Here is a 9,606-nt window from a genome sequence, read left to right as displayed (position 1 = left end):
ACCTTGTGTATCTAACAAGCGCATAAAAGATGAGACAGGATGTTGTGTTTTATAAAGCAGTTAGCTTGTGCATTGGAACTATTTACTCTGAAACATCTGCTGGGTCCAGTGTCACATGTAGCATCTTTTAAGTCCTGTCCTCATGGTGAGGTTGCCGTCTTTTCACACTTTCATAAGTCTGAACAAAGCCCTGGTGATTCTTTGTTGAATGGTGATTAGCTTGCTGATTAACAAGTAAGACAATTTTGTTGTGAGGGAAATATTTTGTCTTTTGGCAGAGGCTATCTGTTTCTGTTTGCTCCCAGACTTTATACTGAGTAGAGCTGCAACGATTAGTCGATTAACTGATTAGACCATCGACAATTGACACTAATCAGCAACAATTTTGATAATCACATCATCTTTTTAGTCACTTTTTAAGCAAAATACCATATATTTGCTGGCTTCAGCTTCTAAAATGTGATGAATTGATCAGTACATGTTTAATAAAGGAACATTCAGCATATTTACCAATGTTGTTATTAAAAAGTACTAATGTATATGAAAAAAACACAGTAAATCACTACTGTAGAGCCTTTACATAGACAAGCATGTTGGTATTTTGGCAGGCATCTATCTCATTAACAAGTTTAACGTATGAGACCGACACTCTGGTATCCATTCACCCCCTATGTGGAGATTCCTGCTAAGACCCAATCACTTGGCAGAGACCCGGCATCGCAGCATCCAAAACCAGCCGCACAGTGATATATTGAACACACTGGCAAAACACGCAGCATCATGTTATCTACACTTGCATGCAAACAAATCCACACATTACAAGGGAAAAACCATCCTAGCTGACTTACTCATTTTATAGTCAACAGTGTATCACACAAGTTTGATGAGTTTTCACCCAAACAGTGTGCACCGTTTCTGTTAAAATTACCATACACAAAAAAAAACAGAAAAATATCAGACCTCTGCATAGAAGGATGACATGGATTGCTGGAGCACAGTGAGTACTAATATCACACCCAATCTTTTAAGAAAAAAGTTCAAAGCAATTGAATTTTTGATGGGTTGCAAGTAAACATCGTTCACAGACGGTGAAATTTGTACAAACCGCTTCAAAGGTTACAGCCTACCTGGTTTTAATGCAGTATTTTGATGTCAAATGTACCATGTCAATAATTCAAGTTAGGAATTATCCCATCAAAAAACACTTTAGTTGTAGTTTTTATCTCAGTTTCTGTACCATACTCAGAGAGATCAAAGAGATATTGCTTTTCTAAAAGCGTATGGAAAGGAAAATCAGATCAATCCTAATTATATGATATAAATAAAATACATACTCTACCATGAATGCGCATAACTTTGTCCTGGTGGCAACAGAGTAGAAACAAATCAAACAAGATATCTTTCTTCTTCTCTAACTCTATCTTAAGTTGATTTGCCCTAAAACATCAAACTTCTTAAAGAAAAGTGACATTGCTGCAGAGATGTGTTGCCAACTGACTGTTGCCAGAAGATGCTGATACACACTGTCATGAATGATAAAAAAAAGACCTCACACTGCAGAGGGACAGTGTGAGTCAAGTTCAAGTTTTTGTATCGTTTGCTCTCCAGAAAGCATCTTTAGAGAGATGCAGGATTATGGACCCGGTCCCAACTCACGCTGCTGGGCTTCACCACCAGCCGCTGTGCTGGGGAGGGGAGGGAGCTTGCAGAGGACCCACTGAGACTCAGACCATTTCAAGAGCTTTCAGACAGAAGCACTGAGCTGGTTTATCCAGCAGGGGGTGTTTAACCAGCTCATCCTGCTCAGGAGTGCCACCGGGACTCTTCAGCTGCCAGATGACCAGTCCTGTGCTGCAGGATTAAAGGACAACTCCCACTTTAGACTCTCTTAGCTGTTTGATATTCAATGTATTCCAGTTATTCTGTGATCAAGTGCAGTGATTTACTTTTTTAAGGACCCCTTTTCTCTCAACCTCTACTCCTCCATTTGTTTCTTACTTTTCCCTGAATTACTTTTGACTGTCCACAGAGATTGTGCGTGGACTTATTTGCATCAGCTGTAATGACACCAACAACTTTAGCGAGAGCAAAAAGAGCACACATTTCCATAAAAAGTCAGATTTGCTGATCTCTTAAAACACAAACTGTCTAATGGCTCCATTGCATTCTGGTCTATTGAGACTACTGTGAGTGTAGAAAATGGTCTTTTTGAGTTTTCTCTAATAGATTTCTCTCTGTATCATTGTTGGCTGTAGTGGGAAAATGGTCAAAGATATTTTTGCTCTTTTATTGTGAGGGACAAACACCACAATCTGATATTTATTGTGTTTTAGATCACTGAAAAATCTTTCCCCCTAAGCTCCCTTTTGTATCTAAAAGGAAATATATGGATATGTCACATTATCCATGTTTTGTGTCTTATCTACAGCAATACACCAAACAACATGAGCCTAAAAAAAAAACAAGATACACCAATATCTCTGATAGAAATGATGTGATTTCAGGTGGCCCCTGAAGCATGACGGCTCGGCTTAAAAGAGAAAACTCCAGAAATATGTCTGTTAAGGCCACTTTGCTGTATTTCAACTGGAAACCCTTCACTCAACAGGTTTTCTTTAGTTAGGGGAGCTGCTGTCAACCAATCAGAGACCAGTATTGTGACTGTTAATAGGTTTAAAATACAAGATATCTTTAAATGCACAAGATGTATTGACAGGTGATTGTGAAATGCATTATTCTGGACCAAACTATAAACTGAATGATTAGGTACTTTTGATGGATTCAGAAAATAATCCTATTTTCTATCATCAAAACAAACCTATTGAACAACATAACTAAACAGACTAAATGTAGATGTCCTAATGCTTTAATACTTTCTGATGGTATCTTCGAAATAATAACAGAGCGGCTGAGGACCTAGCAGAGCTCATTATTACCCACAAAGCATTTCATTACCGCCATCATCGACCCGCTTAGTATGAATTCTTAGGTTTCAGGCTGTGTTAGATGACAGTTTGTGACAAATGTGGTTATGACTGAGAGTTAAATCCATCCATTATTACAGTGTAAACAATACTTCAGCCATGATCTCCAAGATTCTGCCGCATTGTTATGTAAATGATTTACAAGACACAATGCTGACTGAATTGCTTCACCATTGGAGGCTTGTGTTTTTGTAACAATATACAACACAACCACACGTACATACACACACACACACACAGAAGCCAGCCTATCACGGCCTTCCCACGACCCTGTTTTTAAATTACCATTTTCTGATGCAATTACCTCCCTTGCTGCGGAGGGTGATGTTGGCTTTTTGTTTCATCGCCATTTGTTTTCTCTGTGTGATCTCTGCGGAGTATCCCGACAAAGACTCCATGACCTCGTCTCCCATTTAGATATTGCTGCCCAGCCGCGCAAAATCCAAATGCGCTACTCTGAGGAGGGGGAAACAAAAAAAAACAATTGAAGAAGGAAAGTTGGGAAATAGGAGTGAGGAGTGGGATGTTCACTGATGTGCTGAAGGGTGTGTGTGTGCGAGTTGAGTGTGTGTACGTAGATCATTTCTGTGCCAGCGTGTGGCAGTAACAAACTTAGACAGGATGACGAGGAGGAAGCATAGACTGCTCAACGTCTTTTAGGCGTGGTCACTGTAAGAATCGCACGTTTGTAGGAGAAGCGGCAGGAGAACTGCTTCCTTCAGCACTTGTTCAAGTTACTGAAATAAACTGAAAACTTCTTCTGCTTCACTTCACAGAGACTCTCTCAGTTGCACACTCTTTGTCTGCTACCTCACAGAAGAAGAGACTCTCCCATGACTGGAACTAGGTCTTCCACTTTTGGAGCCTAGAACACAGGAATTTACAAATCAAGATTTGTGAATTTATTATTATATGAATCATATTGTGTCTATCGTGCCAAATGTTTGTCATTCATGAGATTACATGTGATGTTACGTCCTGATTTTAGCATAAAATCAAAACACAGTTGTTGCCAGCATGACTAACAATGGGCACAATTACCTGCTTTTTTAGCTTCATTCAGTCCAGTGTGGGCTGTTTGGCCCATAAAAATCTGTGTGGGCAGATGATGGATCAGTAAATTACATATAAAGAGCCAGTTAATGCTCAAACCCACAGACAGAAAGCAGATAAAAGGAGCAAATTAATAAAGTTCTGATCACTATTATCACAATTCATTTAGCAATTATGAGACCGCAATGAGTGTCCTCACTTCACCCTCTGCAGTGATGCGATGTCTCCTGCCTGCTAATAACACGATCACGATCTGTGAAATAAACACAGAGCTGCAGCATCTGTCAGCAGCCTGGAGTTACTCCGGTAATAAATACATTTAACTAATGCCTTGGTTGGAAAGAAAATGCTTTCTTGGCAACTTTTGTTTACACAGTGCCTGTAAAGATTGTCTTTGCTTATCGGATAGCGATGAATGCATTGACTCACGATTTAAAGTGAAAATTCACTGAAAATCCTGTTAAAGACAGGATCTGTCAGTTTTTAACAATGTAAATAAGAAGTATATCTACAATTTTCACCAAACTAAATGAAAAAATATTTTGCTTGTACTGATGACTATATCACCATCAGGATACTGTTTGTCAGGTACATGACATATGAGCATTTTCTGATCTGCTATTAAGTTGTAAGTATTTTTTTTCAGGCACATAAACTACTTGATTATGCAAACAGCAAGGACTGTTGGTAAGAAACTGGAAATAAACAGCAACCTGTGCCCAAGTTACATGGTTACATGGTCCTTAGTTTTTTCTTAGTTAGCATCTGAACAAATGACACATTTTCTATGTGACAGTTGCAAGAGTTTAAACTGTACATGAAAAATTAGCACTTCTGTATTTTCCAACAGATCATAATTAAAAGTATAGGCCTGTTTTACTTTTTGTAACATTTCTGATGTTAAAAAAATGTGAAAACAACATTGTTGACATTTATTTTGTACCTTTAAAGAACAATTTAAGGTTTATACTTCCCATTTTGGGCCAGTTTTGTTATTTGAAGGTGTATTTTTCTCATGTCTTGCAGCTACAATGGAGTTTCTAAAACATCAGTGGCAAACATTAGGCTGTGATGTCAGTCACTCAGAATCAAAAAGCCAAAGGCTTATTTCTAATCTCACAATTTTGCACCGACGTTCAATAATCAAACAGGGAGAAATCCATCATATAAGGCACACAGAGACTTAATTTCTCCACCAACAGCAGCCCCAAGAGACTGAATGCAACACAGCCGCATGTTGTGTTGGGAGTACAAGGACACAGTCACTCCTGGGGCCAGATGCATAAATGATGCATACACACAAAAATCACGCACACTCCATTTCCTGCACATAAACTGGTATTTATAAACACAGAATGTGCGCACCTCATGCATTCTTCAGACCAGACATCCATATGTCTTTCTAAAGCGATCTGAAGGTGATGTGATGAGGTGGAGATGAAATATAAGGTGAGAGAAAGAAACTTTTAGTAAAACATTTATACATTTCTTTAGGCTGATAACCAGCAACACTGATTGTGTGATTTTTTTCTCTTTTTTTTTTACGTTTACACAGAGATTTGTAAAATGCCAATCAAAGGCACATTTATAATTCAAAAATTATATCAAGAAAATAAAATATGTAAAAAATATGACAATATATGATATGATATGAAATATGACATTAGTATCATACGTAAAAATGCAAAAATAAGCTGTACATCATGATAATTATGATATGAGACTGATAATAGTACAGTAAAAGTATAAAACAGTATAATGCAGTACACATAATGATAATAATGATAATGTGAGAATGATAATAATAGTGCAATCAATATCGATATAAATTAGTGCAATTAATATCAATATATATATAATAATAACACATAAATATTAGTGCAATAACAAGTATAAAGCGGTATGATGTGGCACAATGCTGTACACATGATAATTATAATGACATGAGAATAATAGTATAATAGCATACACAGTGTATGTATTGATGGGTAGCTCCATAATATATAGTTGCATAGTAATTCAATGACAGCAGCATCAGTCCGAGCCAGTTGGAGTGTGTGTGTAGGAGAAGTGGTTCAGTGCATAAACCATCGGAGGGGAGGGGCAGGGGGCAGAGCAGAGGGACAGGGATGGCTGGGAGTTGAGGAGCTGGACAGCCTTGGGGACAAAGGTTGCCCTTCTCCTCTGTGTCCCGCAGCCTGGGCAACGAAGCCAGTGACCTGAGGGGAGCCACTCAGGCACAGGGTACAAGATGTGTGAGGGGTCCTGTAGGATCCTGCCAGCTGACCTTAGCATCTGCTGCTCGCATAGGTCGGAGAGGGCTCTGACAGGGAGTCCAATAATTTTGGAGTAGACTTTGACTGTGCTCTGCAGGCAGTTTCTGTTCTGGAGGCTGATGGAGTGGAACCAGCAGGTGAAGGAGAATGTCATGATACTTTCAATGAAGGAGTAGTAAAAATGTGAGGATGTCCTTGCTGACCCCAAAGGAGTTGAGCTTCCTCAGGAGGTGCTGCTGCTGCTGCTGGCGTTTCCTGAGGATCTCCTCTGTGTTGGAGGCAATTTGCAGCAGGTTATCAAAGATTGTGCCCATGTACTTATATTCCTCAACAATTTCTACAGGCCTCCCGTGGATAGTGGTCATGACTGCCGTAGCTAGTTCCTTCTGCTTTTTGGAGAGGGTCACTTCCAATCAGGAGTTGTCACACCACACCACAAACTCATGAAGAGCTGAGATGTGGTGCTGTGAGGGGAAAAAATGTATAAATGTAATATTCATTAATAACTTTTGTGTAATCCATCCATCCATCCATTTTCTTTACCTCCAGAGGGTCGCGATTCAAAGCAGGAATTTGACGAAATGCAATGTGCATGCGTCGGTGTTGTGGTTGTCCGCTACAATGGCATCCACCAAGATCATACGCCTACAAGATAATACATCGGCGTTGTGACTGTTTTCCACAATGGCGTCTACCAAAGAGTAAACGCATACAAGATAATACGTTGGTGTTGTGGTTGTTCAACAGAAACTGTTATAAATTGACTTTTATTCAGTTTTAAGCCACATTTTTATGATAAAGTTTTTAGATCTTGGTCGTTTTCAACTAAATATTTTAACCAGATGAAGGATTTTAGTTATCGGACGTCTTAATCTTAAGTTATCAGAGAAACAAGCTGAGCAAATGTTAGCAGCAGCTCAGCTAGCAGCCCCTGCTGGAAGTCCGGTACCAGCTGAATAGCATCAGAGAAACATTAATTTTTTTACATGAAACTGTTTTATTCAGTGTTTTTACTGGTTTCAATCACTGGGTTTGTTTGTTCTGGAGAAGTGGAAACCTCAGATAATTCGGTTCCCGGTAAAAACCTGCTGAATGTCTGAATCTTAAGTTATTACAGAAACAAGCTGAGCAAACGTTAGCAGCACCTCGGCTAACAGCCCCTACTGGACACCCTATGCCTGCTGAAAAGCGGGCATATGATAAATATAATATATATATCCTATATATATATATATATATATATAATTATTATATATAATATATATAATAATATATATTAATAATAATAATATAATATATATATTATGTCTGTCCCTTTAAGTTCTGTATTCATCCTGAGCCTGGATCAGAATCTGAATCCTCTCAGTGCTGAGCAGATCTGCTGGATTTGTCTGGTTTCAGATGAGGTTTGACTGTAAAATCACAGATCATAGAGCTAATATCTTGCTTGCTAGTTGGTGTTGGCAAATGACAGCTACAAGGAGATTGTGTGTCACTAGTCTGTGTACTGTGTGCAGTAATGGACTGAGGTTTTGCATATGTGCATGTGTACGTTTGGACATATGAGCATGCATGCACATCTGTGTGCACACACTGTGTGTATGTCTGGAAACTGTATGTGACCTTTTCAGAGTGTGCATGCATTATACGTGTGTTTGTGTGTGTGAGTGCACACAGGGGGGGTGGAATGGGTACACAAAACCACGTTAGAGCTGTCACAAGCAGAGCTGAAATTGGATTAGTGTCACCCGTGATAAGGCAAAGGGGTGAAAGAGGGAAGAGGAGAAAATTAGAAGAAAGGAAACGGCTATTTCACCACCACTACCTCCCTCTCCACCTCCACCTCCACAATAATTTCATTTCAAATTCTAGGCACTGAATGCATAACTGCACTGCCATACCGTTATGGAGCCAGCTGAAGTTAATGGAATATTTATATGCAGACTGTGGAACCCTAAGTTTCCTTTCTTTTCCAAACAGCATGCAACCCCCGTCTACATTTCTCGTATCTTTCGTTCTAGAATTGCCTTTGTTGGGATTTGACACTATTTTTACACCTCCAAAAGCGCTGTATATCATTGGCTACAGTTGAAAGGGCCTATAGAGAGGCAGAGTGAATGTGAAGCTGCCTATGGTCAGGTGCTATTAGCTTCACCAGACTATGCCACGTAGAAATCAATGCAAAAAGGAGGAACAACGAACGACCCCCGCATCACGTACTGTACTTTTTTAAACAGCGGTGGAAGATTTAATTAAGCAAATGCAGAGAGAGACAGAGAGGGCGGACATGGCTGTTCAGGGATGTGACAAACCATAACAATAATCTGGACTGATAACGCCAAAATGCTGCATTTAATAATGACGGAGAGCTGGAGACAGCCGGCATTACAGGAGATTGAGAGCAGGTCTGCTGAGAGAAAGTGAGAAAGAGAAAAGTAGCAGATGTAGTAAAGGATACTGGGGTAAAGATAGAGATGCTGACAGGTGAAACTGAAAAGAAACAGTGAGAGGAAGCAGCAAGGGAGGGAGAGAGATGGGGGAGAACTCACAGAGGAGCTATAAATACAGCGAGAGAAAGGCCCTTGGTTGCTGCATAAAACCACAATAAGATGCCCCGACATCGTTAGCATTCAGCTAGTGTAGTGTTATAGCCCAGCTCCTGCTGTGTCTACAGTAAAACCAATAAGAGGGAGGTATCATGGGATTGTGCAGGGGAAATATATATGGCATATTCTTTTGCAGTAGGGAGGAGGGGAGGTAAGAGTTGGGCGCTGAGAGAGGGGATAGAGAGATAGGATAGGTGGGATAAATAAAGACTCCCATTAAAGGCATACTATGTAGGATTTTCCTGAAAAAAAACCAATCATCACTTATGACCCTCTAGAAGTGAGTTTGAGACGTTTCTGGGTGTCAAACTTTGGGAAGTGGGTGTGTAGCCCCCAGCCAATAACAGCACGCAGGGTGTGAGGTCGGGACTCTATAAAAACGAAGCAACCTGGTTACATCACTGTGTTTTTTTATGTGCCTCACTGGTTCCCTTAAAGGCTTTAAACAGCGGTGCAAATGGGATGTTTACTTCTTCGTCTCTCTCCTCTGCTCTCTGTCTGTGTCTGTTCACCCAAGGGTGGGGTTGAGCTCCACACACATACATACAAACACACACACACACACACACACACACACAAACACACACACAGAGCAGAGAGGCCAAAATCTGGTAATGCGGCACCTTCCCTCAGGGTTGTGCGGAGGTGTGGGCGTGTTTATTTGTATGTGTGCTTTAGAACATAACT

At 40.0% G+C, this 9,606-nt stretch overlaps 1 long non-coding RNA gene across 2 annotated transcripts; it reads right to left on the bottom strand.

The window, feature by feature from the left end:
• Positions 1-2,867: 2,867 nt before the first annotated feature.
• Positions 2,868-5,519, bottom strand: LOC121904944. Of its 2 annotated transcripts, XR_006098319.1 has the most exons (4): positions 5,403-5,519; positions 4,026-4,077; positions 3,597-3,849; positions 2,868-3,440 (listed from the first exon to the last, which is right to left on the bottom strand). It is a non-coding gene; the product is annotated as an uncharacterized LOC121904944 (long non-coding RNA). The 2 variants fall into 2 exon arrangements; XR_006098318.1 differs by having other exon boundaries at positions 2,868-3,849.
• Between the last annotated feature and the right edge of the window lie 4,087 nt (positions 5,520-9,606).

This window comes from Thunnus maccoyii, chromosome 10 (assembly GCF_910596095.1).
Source record: "Thunnus maccoyii chromosome 10, fThuMac1.1, whole genome shotgun sequence".
NCBI classification, from domain to species: domain Eukaryota; kingdom Metazoa; phylum Chordata; class Actinopteri; order Scombriformes; family Scombridae; genus Thunnus; species Thunnus maccoyii.
This window is presented reverse-complemented; position numbering and strand designations above follow the sequence as displayed.